The sequence below is a fragment of the Mercenaria mercenaria genome, chromosome 15 (genome assembly GCF_021730395.1).
Source record: "Mercenaria mercenaria strain notata chromosome 15, MADL_Memer_1, whole genome shotgun sequence".
In the NCBI taxonomy this organism is placed as follows: Eukaryota; Metazoa; Mollusca; class Bivalvia; order Venerida; family Veneridae; genus Mercenaria; species Mercenaria mercenaria.
This window is the reverse complement of record NC_069375.1, coordinates 19392726-19409340: the sequence shown is the minus strand read 5'-3', so window position 1 is coordinate 19409340 and position 16615 is coordinate 19392726. Positions and strand designations below refer to the sequence as shown.

At 33.0% G+C, this 16615-nt stretch overlaps 1 protein-coding gene across 2 annotated transcripts in view; it reads left to right on the top strand.

Annotated features, from left to right (window-relative positions):
- The window catches only part of LOC123529008 (uncharacterized), an 80397-nt gene extending 66363 nt beyond the window's left edge, over positions 1 to 14034 (top strand). Inside the window, exons 12-14 of one of the 2 annotated variants that reach the window (XR_008367360.1) lie at positions 303 to 487; positions 6308 to 6463; positions 13251 to 14034. The gene's annotated coding sequence lies outside the window, so the exon portion shown is untranslated. The remainder of the gene's footprint in view (positions 1 to 302; positions 488 to 6307; positions 6464 to 13250) is intronic. The other variant, XR_008367361.1, reaches the window with a different exon arrangement.
- Positions 14035 to 16615: the final 2581 nt, after the last annotated feature.

Here is a 16615-nt window from a genome sequence, read left to right as displayed (position 1 = left end):
CATAATAGATCATATGCTCCCAACAACGAAAACATTCGCTTCCTATTTTGCAACATTATTATTTATAGCAAATGAAATTTCTGCATGTAAAAAATATTATCTGTTTGTGCTTTCGAGTATTCTTTCAATTTTTTGACTTGTTCTTTTGAGGAGTTCAAAAAATGTTAAACATTTTTCTTGAATACTAAGTCTTTTTATTTTGAAGTCTGAGATGGATTGACTTTTATTTTCAAACTTTAATCAGTGTATACACTTTCACATCTTTGATAACTGGAAGTGTACAAAAGGTTCTTTTCTTACAGCCGTCGTATACCTGATAAGTGTGAAAACTGTTGCTGCATGGAAAAATATTGGCGAAGGGACAGATGCTAAGGTGTATATTACTCTGCAGGGATTGAGTGGGAAAACAGAGAAAATATATCTTGCAGGATCGTTTGAAGCTGGTAATCTGGACGAGACAAGACTGAAAGCTAAAGATGTCCGACCGGTACATATAATTAATTGTTTTGAATCAATAAAATGTAATTTACATGTAATTCAAAGTAACATTGTTAGTATGAATGGAAGTTGAGCCCGAATCACTTCATTTTTCTCACAATATTGCTGTTTATACAAACACGAAAGCAATTTAATTATGTATTTTACCAGCTCCTCTGTTTTCTAATAACAAACATCGACATATAAGATACACTTGCTTGCATATGAATGCACTTAACCAATACAAAGGGAAGCAGGGTTCTTTCTGTAAACACATATCTATAGCACTTATGTAACAAAATGCCATTAAAAACACTCAACTATTGCAAGTTTCTTTATTAGATATTTCAAAATCAATGACATAGAAAGAGCTACGCTCAACAGCCAAGCCTAAAGAAAACTTTACAACAGTGAATGTATGTAGTGGTAAGCCAATACGCAGCCTAGCCAAAATATAACTTTGAAATAAGGAATAAGGTGTATGTACAGTGCAACCTCTGTAGAGCTACAACCTTTGGGAGATACAAATATTGACCATTATGTAGGGATTGTTGCTCTGGAGAGGTAAATTCGGCTTAGGGAAATGTTGATGATGTTGTTATAGAGAGTTTTTTTTGCTTAAAAGGGGGCCGTTCTGGAGAGGTTGTAATGTATTATCTATCTTACTTTATCCACAATACGATGATTTCAACAAAAGATATACATTAGTAACAAAACAAATCACAGTTATCCAGTTAATATAATTAGATAACATCTTTAGTGTCATTTACATCGTCGGTCAACCAAGTAAATATAAAATAATATAATATGGCAGCGTGCAGAATCTCACCCAGGCGAAAGGCGAGCGGTGACATTCTATTTCGTGGGTTGACGGTATCAATATGATGCCATGTGATATTAATTTTATTATACCGAACAAAATTAAGTACATGTGCATAAAAATGTTGTTTTTCTTTCTGACACTTATCGCATACTGTCGTCTGAATCGCCTGTGTACACATTGAATAGTGACGTCACTTCTATACGTGTACAAGGGAGGCAATCATTTCATGATTTGGCTAATTGCAGGCAGATCACTATCAAATCAAATGTAAGCTTCCACAGGTCTATCACAAGTAGTCCAAATATAAATAGTGTTAATCTTTTTTTTCCTTTCCTAGAGCCTTATCTCAATAGCAACGTATTTACTATTACTCTATCGCGTTTCAACAAGTATCACTTTGCATTCTATCGAATTGCTATAGCATGCTAGATGAAAATGGCGGCGTAAGAATTTATTGTATCGAAAAGAGAAATTGAAAGAAGCAAAAATGAGTAAATTTAGCGGGTTGTATCTAACGAAATGTTGTTTTCTTATGAAAAAGTTAAAAAACCCTTTTCTTTTTGTTTTTGTAAAGTAGCGATCTAGTTCTTTATGGGAAGTCTATGAAAATCTGATATGCTAGAAAATGTCGAAAAACCGTTAAAAATAAAGATCATTTTATATGAAATAAAGAACAGCCGGCTTTAGTGGTGTTCAGCCGAAAATCTTGAAGCAGCTATTTGCCCTTATATGACATTCAAAATATTAGCGCGGTCACATCAAATCAATAAGATACGAAAAGTTTCTGTAATATATATGTATATAACTGACGGATACGAGATGTGTTCAGAAAATTTCGGGACAAGTGCCGGAACATTCCTATTTTTTAAAAAAAATATTTTTACACAATTCTTTAAACATACATAACTCCATATACCTTTACTCATTATTAGAGGCAAATTTACAACGCTAATTATAATTACCATAACAATTTTATGTAAACGTGTGCGCGGCAACTAAATGTTAAAATAATTGCAGAAAGTTTACGCCGTAATGTTGGACACAATACACATGTCAGATTTTCTCAAAATACCCCCCAGAATATTTCACACACTTCTCGTGTCTGTGAACCCAAAATTTGAAACCGCAGTTGAAGTAATTTGTCGGTATTCTCCTGATACACTCAGGAACAACCATTGGCAGGTCTTCGACGTCGTTCTTGATAGTGGAGCTTGTCAGCAAATTATATCTTCACCATAACAACGCAACACCCCATACGTCTGTCGTTACCAAGACAACACTAGCTGGGCTAGATATACTTAAACTTTATCACATCCCCCGTATTCTCTAGACCTAGCAATATGTGACATTTAGCTTTCCCCCACTATTAAGAACGAGAACATTGTTATTATTACAAACTTATATAATAGTCGTTAAGCATGGTAACTCGCTTTGGCTTCATACCGTCTGGATAAATTGTTTTAAGTTTGTATATCCAGACTGTTTCTTTGCACAGTCTCTATTTATCATTAAGGATAACGCGAACCGGCATAAATGAAAAATCCCCAAGAGAATGATCATGTTCATTAAAGTGAAAAGCGACATTAGACAAGTAACTTGAAAACCATTCATCATAATTTCTGTTGTCATTACGATGGCTATTCATACGTTTCGAAAACTGTTGGTTTGTTTGTCTAACATAATGTTTGTGACAATTTTGTACAAGTTATAAAATAATATAACATTTTTTTGTAGCCCAATTTGTAGAGCATTTCTTATGTTAAATTTCAACATTTAAATACGTCACATTTTACAAGATCTGGTAACTTTTTCAGTTGAAAGTTACTGAAACTTAATAGAAACATTAACAATGAGAAACAGTCCTAGTATACAACATTAGTGCCACCATTCTCTTTCCTTATGCGTGTGTCTTCACTCATGATTCAAAATTTAAATGTTCTCGGAAGAACTCCTAGGCTTTTCTTAAAACCATATAAAGGGAGTTTATTGAAGAACTGTTCTTGCATTGATCTCACTCATTTGTAGAACAGATTCATTAAACATATCCTGTTTACATTTAAATTATCAGTTATAGCTAAACAGAATGAATATTTTTATGACCTTTTCTATTTAATCTGATATTAGTAAAAGTGATTATTGTCGTTATTGCTTTCGAGTTCATTTTAATACATAAAAACTAAACATACTTTCTTATATACTTATTTTAACATAGTTTGATGATCATTTTGTGGACGTTCAAAAAAGAGACAAAAATTGTGAAAATAGAAAGCTTAAGATGACAAGCTTTCTAACAGCTTTCTCATATTTTGTTAACACACTGACTTCTAAAACATTTAATTATCTTTTAAATTAAATGATTACCTCTATTTTAACACTAAATTATAGGAAATTATTTGATTTCTTTAAATAATGTTTGTATGTCATTGGAATTCAAAGCATGTTGTAAAGATCATAAGGCAAGTTCCTTTGCAAGGTTCTACAATCTTCAATTTTATTTTATCAAATTGATTTCATCTTATTATTTTTCAGTTTAAAAATGTCCTACAAGAGCTATTTCAATTAATAAAACCTATTTATCCTCGCACAAAATGTAATCATAATGCAATAATATATACTCCAAGTCAAGTTACCTATGGACTTTGTTTTATATTTTGTCATGACAATTTTTGTCCCCGTCCCCATTTTAATTTTCAAGGTGGGTATTGGCAAAATTATTGTTTTCCTTACACCAAAAAACAAAAAAAAACAAAAAAAAAAAAAAAAAAAAATAGCCGTAACGTGATATTTGCTTTATAACTACTTAAGGAACTTCTTACCTTCTTACCATGTTGGATCATAATGCAAGCACACACACTTCAGGTCAGTTTTATATGAACTTTGTGTTTTATTTTGAGAAAGTTAGTGCCCCTTTCGTACGTTCAATATGTTATTGGCAAATTATTCTTTTCCTTAAATAGCTTTTAAACTAATAGAGATATTTCAAAAGAATTGTACATAAACCTGTCGGCTTCTGATGAGGAAGTTCAGATAATAATTCCCCTTAATATGACTGCCTTTTAATACAAAAACGTCTTTCTATTTAATTGTGTTTATTTTTCCCCCAAAGCACAAGAACCATTTTTTTTTCTGCTCTGAACAATAATAAAGTTCTTTTTTCTCTTTTTACATGTTTAATAATTATTCAAGTTTAAATTTTATTTTAAGAGAAAGCAATACAACTTAATGTACGTTAGTATGTACGTTCTTTATATCAAATCAATACGTAAATCTACTTCATTAATATTAAATCAAAGAAAATCGGTCGGTCATATAAATATAGTAAAACTTTTCTGAATAAGCTCGGATAATATATAATACTACTAAACCGCACATGACGGCTGACAATATGTTACGCACGATCATTATTGGTTTACTCGGACTTCTTATATTTCCGGTTTGCTTACTCTGTGTTTGAAATGCGGTTATTATATTCCTGTCATTAATAAAGTTCCTTTTATCTTTTCACCCAACTTGTACACAAAAGACATTAATAACATAACGGACAAATATATTTATTTATTTCCTTTTAATCTGTCATGTGTTATTTTTATATCGGCGTTTTTGATATTTTACAAAGTATGCCTTATCCTTTAATTGAGTTACATTCGTTTTGCTCCCTTTTTTCGAAGGTGATATGGTATATATCCATAATAGATAAAACTATTTTCAAAACGCTACACCAACCGTATTAGAGTTTAGTGCTACTGATATTATAATACTAACTTTAAAAAAATAATAATAAAGAAACTATGATAAATACAATATAGTTAAACAAATCCGACAGTTTTCTGGCCATAATAAACTTCTTCTTTAAACTTTCATTTGTCAATCAGTATATCAAATGAGAACCGGCATTTTTTTAAACAAGTAAACAAATGATATCTAACTTATACATTCTCCGACAGCTCAATGTGTTTCAGTTTGGATGTAGATCTTGACACGTCAGTTAAGGCAATCAAGCATTGTCTATTCTGTAACAACAGTTATAATATATTTTCTTGCCTACCTAGCGGGGAAAGTATACATTTATTCGAGCACGCGCCGGGGATAGATATTCCTGTCTTTCCCTAGGGAAAAACCTTGTCTAAAATAGCGTATGGTAGTACTGGTACCATTGTGACGTCATAAACATTATAAATAATGTCAGACAATACCCAAACATATTTGTCTCCACGCTCTATTTTGAACATGATAGGCAAGAAAAAATATCTAACATGTCTGCCTGTGTAAGACAGCTGTTTTCCCTACTCTCGGGACAGCATGGATAAATAACCTCGCTAACGCTCGGTTTTCCATTCCACACTGTCCCTCGGGTAGGGAAAACCCCGTCTTAACCAGACAGGCATGTAAGATCCTTATAATCACGTTATTCTTTTTACAAAATATCTCCTACTGCTACCTCTGGAAAACTTTCAGATAGCTAATCAAACGCGCTCTAATTTTATAAAGCCATCATTTTGTGTTTTCTGAACATACCATAGCCTGCTCTTCTGGTAGAAAAAGGAGTGTATTTGAAAATGTTTAGCAACAATACATTTTGGATATCATATCATTTAATCGTATATTATTCATTATTCAATGACATAACCCTGAAATAATTTAAGCTTTTAACAAGCAGTTTTAAGTCACTTTAACTTGTTTAACATACATAAAAAACAAAAGCATAATCACGCGTGTGAAGACATCCGCGTCGGAAATGACAGTCACTGTGTTGTGTCGTTATCACCATACAAAATGTATACTTAATCAATGCTTTTAAGTGCTTCAAAATGATTAATGGTGATTTAAAACCATCCCGCGCGTGCCTTGAGTAAAAAATAAATCCGCCAATAAAAGGTCTATTATGTTATTAATGACGTTGTTGTTGTTTTTTTTTTCAGTCCGCCGGTTGAAAGGAACAGATTTTTCATATTTTTTATCTTAGATATCACATAGTATTCTCAGTTTATATTTTAGGATTATTTTCAGATTACCAGTGTTGTGATAGGGCATGACGGTAGTGGCAGGTTCCTGATTGGTACCTTGAATACGTTTCAATATATGTAGAGAATATGGAGGAATATTACGTCTTTAGGCATAATGACTGGGTGGAGGCGGAAAGAGATGTTCTTTTGCCTAGACAAGGTTCGATTACTACTTTGCATTTCATAAGTCAGTGTTCTTTTTAAAATGTTTAATCAACTAAGGGGCTAACCATTTGAACTTCTTAAGAGACGTGTGTGGGGGATGGGAGGGGGAGAGATATTTTGAGCAAAATCTTTTTTTCTTTTTTTTTTTACTTCTATAGAAGTCAGAATATTTCGTATTTTAAACAGCAACTCGTGCATTCGGAAATTGATTAACTGAAGTTTTACAAAATTAGTGTTTCGCTGTAAAAAAAGTTGAAATGAAGTATTTATTATAAAGTGTAAAAATTACATTTTTTTGGTCTGTGTGTTTGATAGCTATTCTTAAAACAAGACCACAGCCTGAAAGTGTCTCGACCGAGGAACTTTGACTCATGAAATAGGAGCAAAATGAATTTTAAAGCAAACTTTGAAAGTTTCATAGTTATACCTGTAACAATTCTTTGAAAAATTGTCAATTGTGTTAATTTGCAAATGCTGATTTCTTCGAGGTCAATGCCAGTAAGGGGGCGGGAGTCGGGGTGGGGCAGGACTCGCTTTAGGGATTTAAAGTGTTTTTGTAAACCAACCTACAAGGATACAAAGCAGTATAACATTGTGTAAATGTTTTTGAGAAATTGCCATTTTGGGGATTTTTTTAAAAGACGTCAAAAAAAAACATCTAAAAAAAAGCTAATTTCTTCAAAGTCAATGTCAATAGGGCACCAGGACTTAAAATAGAGATGTAAAATGAGTTTTTAGCCGCCTCACGAAGTTTCAAAGCAATATATACACATTGCATAACAATTGTTTAGAAATTGTCACTTTTGTGGATGTTCAAAGAAGAAATTTAACAAATGCTAATTTCTTCAAGGTCAATGTCACTAGGGAGCCAGGACTCGACATCGGGGTGCAAAAATAGTTTTTAATCATCCTACAAGGTTAAGAAGATATACATTTAACTGTTTTTGTGTTTTTTCCATTTGTTGACACCATCGTCGTCGCCGCGCTGCCGGAATTCGGATCACTTAGTTTCGCTTTTCTCGCTTCTACTTAAAGAAAATTGGTTATCTTATTTTGAGAAAGTGTTGTTTAACTTTTGTATGAGGTTTGGTTGGGGGAGGGTGTCATTCCACATAAAATTTTGAAAATCTGAATTCTTAGGGTTTTAACAATTACTGCCAACACACAAATACTGAACTCTAGTGTGAGCTTATAGGTTACAATTATCTGTAAAGTCTTATGAATAGAAAGGAAGTATATATATAATACTCAAATGATGGTGCTCTCCTCCCCCACCTCTCTGCTCTTAAACATATGTATACGGTATAGATTGCTATTCATGTTTGTATCGGGAAATATGCACGAGTTCTGCAGGGGATATATTGCGCGACTTTAGGACGAAATATTCTTTCGCTAAAAAACGAGTGCTTTTTTCCAGATGCAAAGATAAAAACTTGTTATTAGATACGTTTGTATAAATATAATGTAAATATCATGAATTTGTTCAATAGCCTGAATAAAACTGAACATACTGAATTAAATACAAAGGTTTAATGCACATTTAATCACGTCACGCATCTTATATGAAATTCAAGCGTAAATGTATGGAAAAAATATTGACGTTTCCGGTTCTATTGTAACTTAGCGGGGAGAAGAAACGGATATGTGACAAACTAAAATAATTGGTGTAACATATTACAATCAGAATACACTACATAGAATCAATCTGGCACACTTCATCAGCAGTGTCAAATATTTACACGTTGATAGAAATGCTGAAGTATTATTATGATTATAAATACTTACCTTATTACAAAATGTATGTAATTATAAAATATTGAATATAAAAGCAGATTCGAAACAAACACTGTGGCTTTCAGAGTAGTGGAAATATTTTAAGATTTGAGCCTGATTTTTTACAGTGATTTTGGGAGTCGGATTTATTTTCAATATGCTGAAGCCAGAATATTTGTTCAAGCAAAACAAAAAGACATGCTTATTTTTTAAAAAGAATCCAAGACACTTCTGTGGTTAAATGTTAACAGGGTCTATTTCGTGTCCAGTCAATATCTATATCGCCTATCAGGGATTTTGCGTCCTTAACACAACCATTCCCCGAGAGATTTCAAAATCACCTGGTAGAAATGTTCGCCATAAGGTGTCGTGCGCAAGTCCGAGACCCTTGTTTCAAAGGTCAGTGTCACACATAGAAGTCAAAAGACGATAGATCAGTTTATGCACTACTGGATGCACATGCCATTAAACGGGTTATGAAATTGGCCTTAATTTTTTCAAAGGTTTTTAACAGAGTTTTAACAGGTCACCATTAAAATTCACCCATTACTTCTTACTATTTAATGGGATTTTCATGACCATAGTTTTAATGCCATACATTAAAAATGACTTTGATGAGCATGAAAAGCTGTTTAAAATAAACCATTAAAATAAGTTAACAGGCTCCTTAAAACTCCATGAAAATTTTTAATTGGCATGAAATTAATGTGCCATTGAAAAATTACCCCTTTATTCCCCATTAATTAGTAAGAACTAATGGGGCCATTAATATTTTTAATACTCTATTAATGGCCGTTAATTATTAAATAATCGATGAATGGTCGCATTAAATATGTCAGATTCAATTTTAATGGGTTTATAATATTTTAATTGTATATCAGATTAAGGGCCATGAAAATTTGCCTTCAGAATTAGACATCTTGAGATAATCAACTTCATATTAATATTTGCCGTATTGATTTAAACTACGTATTACTACACCTGTAATAGTATCTATACATATGTACTGTTTCGTAAAATGCTAGAAGTATATTTGTTTCTTCTTTTTTCTCTTATTATATTGTTATGTAAACACATGTAAGAATAAGGATACAATATAACAAATGTTTGTACGAGGCTGTTACATGATGTAACAGCCCCGTACAAACATTTGTTATACTGTATCCTTATTCTGTCATATGTTCACATGAAATGAGAAAAAAAAAATGGATATTGTATTGTATTGAGTTGTACTGAGAAGGGTTTACAGGTACCGGTTTAATAGATTAAGTGACCATGTGGGTAGTTTTAACTATTCAACATTATAATATTCTGACCAAGTTTTTATTGGTACAGACATTAGGCATCAGGTGTATTAAAAAAGCAACTGTTGATGACAATGTCAGCGCACAATGGGCAATCACAATTTAGCTCTACTTCAGTATTTTGTGCTCACATGCATGCACTGTACAGCTAAGAGCAAATGTTTGAGGGATTGCATCACAAGTAGCTTCTCCCATCTCCAATTAAGCGTACCACACTCTTTGATTCATTGAAACAAAGAAGCGATTGATCTGCCCATGCCCCAAATGAATTTAAATCAGACTGTAAATCTTCACAATTATGTGTACTGTTCACTTCTCTATAAACCTTAGTTTCTTCTCAAGAATTTGAAAATCTAAACTAGTCTGAACACATTTTATAATGTAAATTCCTTACCCCACCCATGTTTTTATACAAATGCTGATTATTTGGACAAGAAAAACAAAGAACAGAAAAAGTGGCATGCATCAATACGTATTTACCCTTACCAAAATATTGTAGATTGATATTATCAAATAAATTAATATGTTCCCATCCGACTTTCATTGAAATAAATCCGATTTTTGTAGGAACACAATTTGCCAAACATTTGAAAAAAAATGGCATAACTGCATCAAGGGGAAATAACTCCAATGCAACTAAATATAACATCATGATATATTATAGACGATGTGTGCGTAGTATGTATTTATTGTGATTAAAGTCCATTTTAGAACAATATGAGACTAGAATTATAAGCATTCAATAGGAGAGCAAGCCAAAACCCAACAAGAAAATATATACGAATCACATTTTACAGAATTTAGGATTTAATGGGCATTACATTGCTGTTAAGGGCCATTAAGTTTATTCTTTGATGACATCGTACATAACCTGAACATTTAATGGGTATTAAATCAAATTTAAGGGCCATGAATAATCCTGTTAAATTCAGAAAATACAGAATTTCACTATTTTTTCAAAGCCTATAACTATTTTAGCTACCAAACTAAATTTTTAATGGTTAAAAATGGGTGTTTTAATGGTATTTTAACATGTAACCCATTAATATTGTGAAACCTGTTAAATAAAGTGATGCAAGAATTAATGGGGTTAATTAACGGTTTTTCCTATTTCAATGGATATTTTACAGGGTTTTAAACCATGTTTAATGGTATGTGCATCCAGTAGTGATGGTCTGGTCAATGACCAAATGAACAAACAGTAGCCATTAAACATATTTGTCGCATGTAAGACCAAGACCTCTAAATCAAGGTTAATGTCAAACTTGGCTATAAACATTCTGGGCCCAGTTGTTCAAAACTTTAACGGGCTGTTACTCTAACCACCTGTTAATATTTTATTCAAAATAATAGTCTTGGTGGGAAACACTAGTACGATGTTATTATTTTACTGTAAAGACATTTTAGTGTTCATTATCATTAGCTCATACATTTATTTTTCTAAGTTTTCTAAAATGTCGAAATACAATCCTAAAAGTTTATGGGCCGGTAGCTTAATCTCCTGTTAACATTTTGAACAACCGGGTCCTGGTCTTTTTGACAGGTCTGTAACTTTTTTACGCTTTGATGTATATTCAAATAACTAGTCAAAAATGTTCACAATTACAAGGCAATGTGTAATGTGCAATACCAAAACCCTCTCTCAAAGATCAAGATCAAAGACACCGAAGTAACCTCTTTTTGAGGGGATGGAAAGTGTGTGTGTGTGGGGGGGGGGGGGGGGGGGTTAAATGAAATTACGTCCCTTTTAGATGATAAATTGCAACACATGTGATTTTCATCATTTTCATCCACAAATTTAAAGATGAACTTATGTTTCAAGTAAGATGAGTGGTATCTATAGATAAAAGAGCTACTAAAACTGTAATTTTCTAGAATGCAAACTCAGTAATAAGTTATTATTTTATTGCATATAAAGGTAGATACGGTATTATTATCCCGGCCGATGAAATCGGGAGGGCGTTATTGAAATGGCGTTGTCCGTCCGTGCTCCGTCCGTCCGTCGCAGTCATTTTTCAGAAACTAGCAGGTGGAATTTCATTAAACTTGAAATAAATATGAACCTACATACTTCGATGCCCGTCATTTTTTCTTTTTAATTGGTCAATTTTCCTTAGAGTTATTGCCCTTGGTTTAATGAAAATTCCACGTCCGGAGCCATATTGGTAGAATTTCATTAAACTTGCCTTGCCCCACCCCCCTCTACCACCCCCACCCCAAATATTTTTTTCCAATCCTTTTTAAAAAAAATATCTAAACCTTCAACATCCACACTCACCCCGCCGCCATCCATGTTCAAGAGATCTTACTTGATCGTGCTCTCTTAAGGACATCTGTTCTTTTAAGTTCAAATGTACATGTCAAATAGCAACACTTGGTGCCAAACTACACAAAACAATATTTCATTCTAGTTACACTTCAAGCTCACATTTCAAATAACTCCATTAAATTCTAAAAGCTTAACTTATTACAGTGAACAAAATTGTTTCATTCAAAATCATTTTTGGTCAGGATCAACATAACATACATTTATTATGTACACTTAAAAATTAAAACATTCATTTTCTCTTAAATTGATTTGACTAATGAAATTATTTGCTTCTTAGTAACATCCTCAACTTTTTGCTGGATATATTTTTTGCCATTCCTCACCACAAACCCTTTCGGCGGGGGATACCAGTTCATCGAATTTGCTTGTTATAATTGCAATACAGTGGGTTGTTATGCAGTACAGTTTCGCAGTGACTCTCAATCGTATTTACTTTCATTGGTGTGTAATTTTAAAACAAGTTTCATTAGTATTATATGAATGTCGTGCGTTTCAATTGTTTATTAATTACTTCCCTTCGATATGATAAAATGATTCAGTAGTTGTATTTCTTTATTTCTTACCGATTTAAAACTTAACTGTATCAAGTATTATCATTAAAAGCATTCACCAATGGTAGATTTCCACACATTTTCAAACACAGAACTCCTCATAAATTATATGGTATATATTTACATTCGCCCTATTCTTTTCCATTGAAAATTATGACGTTCATTTCGTATGAACAGCAAAAGGACAGGCGCGAAAGTTACGTCATCGCTGCTTAGTGATAACCAATGCTGTTTTGACGACGTCCGCGTATAGTCAGGGAAAACGTTCCTAGACGGCGCAGTTGTTCCGTTTGGTGAACAGAATGGCCGGGAAGCTGAATTTAATGTTAAATGCCACAAAATATGTGCAATTTATAATAGTATCTTGTTTACAAATGGAAAGGAAATATAATGTAAATATAAGAAATGAAACTATCTTTTTCGGTGTTCATGCGAAATGAACGACAGAATAGGATCGGCAAATTAAACATGAATCGCTAACGCGATTCATGGATTTGCCGATCCTATTTTCTCGTTCATTCCGCATGAACACCGGAAAAAATCATTTCATTTCTTAAATAGAAATGCTTTGTAGCCAATTTGTTGCCTTTACTTAAAGAAGATGTTGTATTGCCTGGCAATATGTTTTGTGAACTATGCCCCTAGACGGGGACGTTAGTGATACATCAAAACTGTGTATTTGTATACACTGAACCTATCACGAGGATTTAACAGATGCAAGTGCCTGATAAATATAGACAATGTTCATTTATTCATTAACCATTGAGATTTTTCAATGGATTCTACAATCTGAAAATCTTTTTATTTCTTACATGTATACTTCAGGAATTGATCAAACAACGTGCATCGATACATTTGATAGTGGTCATACGTTGTGGCCAAGATGGAGTTCAATAAGAAGAGAAGACAGGTATGATATTAGCAGTCGTCGAAGAATGTCACTGAGAGGATGTAAACAAGCGTGCATCAACCTACAGGTAATGCAGTGTAAAGCAGTGATGTATAGCACAGATGATAAAAGTTGCTGGGGCTTTGCTGTATCCGATACACGCTATTTTGAGGAAAAGCATGGAACATGGAATTTACCACTGTATTTACGAACATGCAAACGATCTGATTAAAAAATAAACAGTGATAGCAAAGTGAGCAGATTGTTTATGAAATTAGTTTTGATTATGAATGTATCATTTTGTTTTATACTAATTGCAGAGCTAACTCAGCTTATAAACTTTTGCTACTTAAAAATATAATAAATAAATTTGTAAAAAAATGACCAATAGCCATACAGTAAATATGTAATCTTAAAGCAAAAATGTTTGTGTTGCAGCATTACGCGTTAAGTGTAATAAATATATAAGTGAACACAGAATGAATATATAATGTTAATAAAATCAGAAGTCATTTTTCGAGGGTATCTGTTTTGGCTCGGTCAGACTTGTGTGAAACTTTATGGCTTTAAATATAAAAGCATTTGATATCTAGCCAAATTGAATACTTTTCTTGAGATTTCCTAGACTTAAATCAATATGCAATGATAAAATATTTAAGCTGCAAAGCATAGTTCTGACTATTGACTAGAAGCAATTCAGTAAAACAAATCTTTACATGATATCAGAAATTTTTATTTTTTAACATCAAACCAGGATAGTTTAGGATCGGAGGTGTTTTCGAATTCCGTTTCCAAACTCATTTGTTCGGAAAGATAATGATGTAACTAAGAAAATAATACCATTATCAGTATATGTAATTCATAAATATTTTTATCAGATATATTTTGCCACTGTTTGCCTAGCCAAACGACTATGGATAGACAACCAAGCCATAGATCGGTAAAATACTTTTAACTGATGATTTATGAGTCGTGCAATATTTATCGACTAACTTGTGAACTTATAAACTTTTATTTTATAAAGAAGCTATGAGGGTCCATTCTAACTTCTATTAAACTCAAATAAAAATGCACGTCACGAGCCCCCAATAATTGTTTTAATTACATTGTTTAATAAATTCAGCAAAACACACAGATGTATGTATTTCACCAACGTCCGCAAAATTCAAGTATAAAGGCTTTTGACATTTTCGATAATTCACTCAAATGAATATTTATTAAATTTGTATTAAGTTGAAAGACTATACAGAATTAGAAATTTCCGCGTTTCAATGAAATAAATGCTAAATAGAACGAAAAGACGATTACTTTGACGAATTCTTAAAAATATGTTATTTTAAGGAGTGTGGTTTATAATACTTCTAGATCTAGCTAGTACGTTTCTGTGGATTTCCACATATTTTGTTTTAACCAGGTTGATAATGCATGAACGCCTGTACATAAACATGTTATTTGAACATTGCTGTAGCTAGCAATCTATGGAGACCAAACGCAAATAGAAAAATCTATTTTCTAAATAATGTTATGTTGGCATATTTCTGCCAACCACATATCCACTTATTTATCTCAAAATTGTTCGTAAAAATGTCTCTTATTCAGTTATTATCTGGCAAGTAACAAAACTGCTTGTTATCCACTTAAGTATCATAACAGGACAAAACTGTTTGATAGTGCCCACTACTGCCATCCACATATTCACTTACGTTAACTTTGACTTTTGTCAGTTAGTCAGTTATGATTGGCAATATCCCGTAATCGTTCCCTATCATTACGGAATAAATGAAAATATATAAAGGGGCATAACAATTATGCATTTATCATCCAAAATCCCATCTATAGGCACAAACCATTAAGGGGTGGTGGTAGGGGAAGAGGTGGATAAACACTCATTCATTGTCACAGGATGAGAAAATGTGAAGTCAGACCGAGACTCGAACCCGGGACCTCGGAATACCGTTACGAATGTCTACGGACTGGGTTACCCGACCGTCTACACATTTTCTCCCCGTTTTAATATTCAATTTCTATACCATGACATATTTCCGCACCATTTTTAAATTCGTCCTCGAATTTCAGCAGGTACTTCATAAATTAAGCAATTCCAGGCGTCGGAGACTAACCAGTGTAATGCTACCAGTGTAATGCTGTCAAGGCCCCACGTTGGGCGCCAAATGTCACAGGATGAGAAAAATGTGCAGCCAGACCGGGATTCGAACCTGGGGCCTCGGAATACCGTTCCAATGCTGTACAGACTGAGCTACGCGGCCGCCTATACGTTTTCTCCACGTTCCAATATTTAAGTTCTATATCGTGACAAGTCCGTATAGGGGACGAACAGTCTAAACGTTATTCACCAATTTGGATACAAAACTTAACTAGATGTCAAGAAAACTTTCACAATAACCACTTATTTAAGTGAATATATGGATGACAGAAGTGGGCACTAACAGGCAGCTTTGTCCTGTTAACATAATTATCTGGATAACACGCAATTTTGCGACTTGCCAGATAATAACTGGATATGTGACATTTTTAGAGAAAACTGTCTACATAAATAAGTGGATATGTGGTTGGCAAAAAAATGCCACCATATAATGTTGATCTGAAAGCGACACAAGATAAGCAAAGTACAGTTATATTACTTAAAACGTAGTGTTACGCTCAAAATGTTTAATTAAATTTTACTCCTCCAAACCAAACCGTGTTGATTTATTTTATTAATTTATCGCATACTGCAGGGAATGCCAGCAGTCATAAGCCAGACGCAAAATCGTTAGTCATTATTTAGAGAAAACAATAGTTAAAGTTATTAATTATTGACAATATTATCATTTCGTTGGCACATGAGTTTACGTTCAACCATATACGTCTGTCGTACCCACTACAACTTATTTATTAGTATAAATGAAAACTACAACACAGTTCAGTGGGAAAAGACCGCGACTTTATTTAAAGATTTTTCATGGCAATTGGCCTGGCGAGATAATGTTTAAAATACACATGCTATACAAACAGCAAAACATGTATATTAAAACTAACCTAATTTCATTCCCCCCTTGCGAAATATGTAAAGGAACAAACAAAATAGATAAATAAATAAGATAAAATTTGAATTCAGCGAAAGAACAATTACCACCAACAATGGCTGCAAAGGGGAAAAATGTTAACGATACACTTAAATTATTAGGGAGTACAAAAGTACCTTACTGATAAAACAGTAATCACCAAATTAACATTCTGAAAATAGAAAAGAAAAAATACGGCATCATGAAATGCAATGGCAATGTAAATCTTGTTCAAA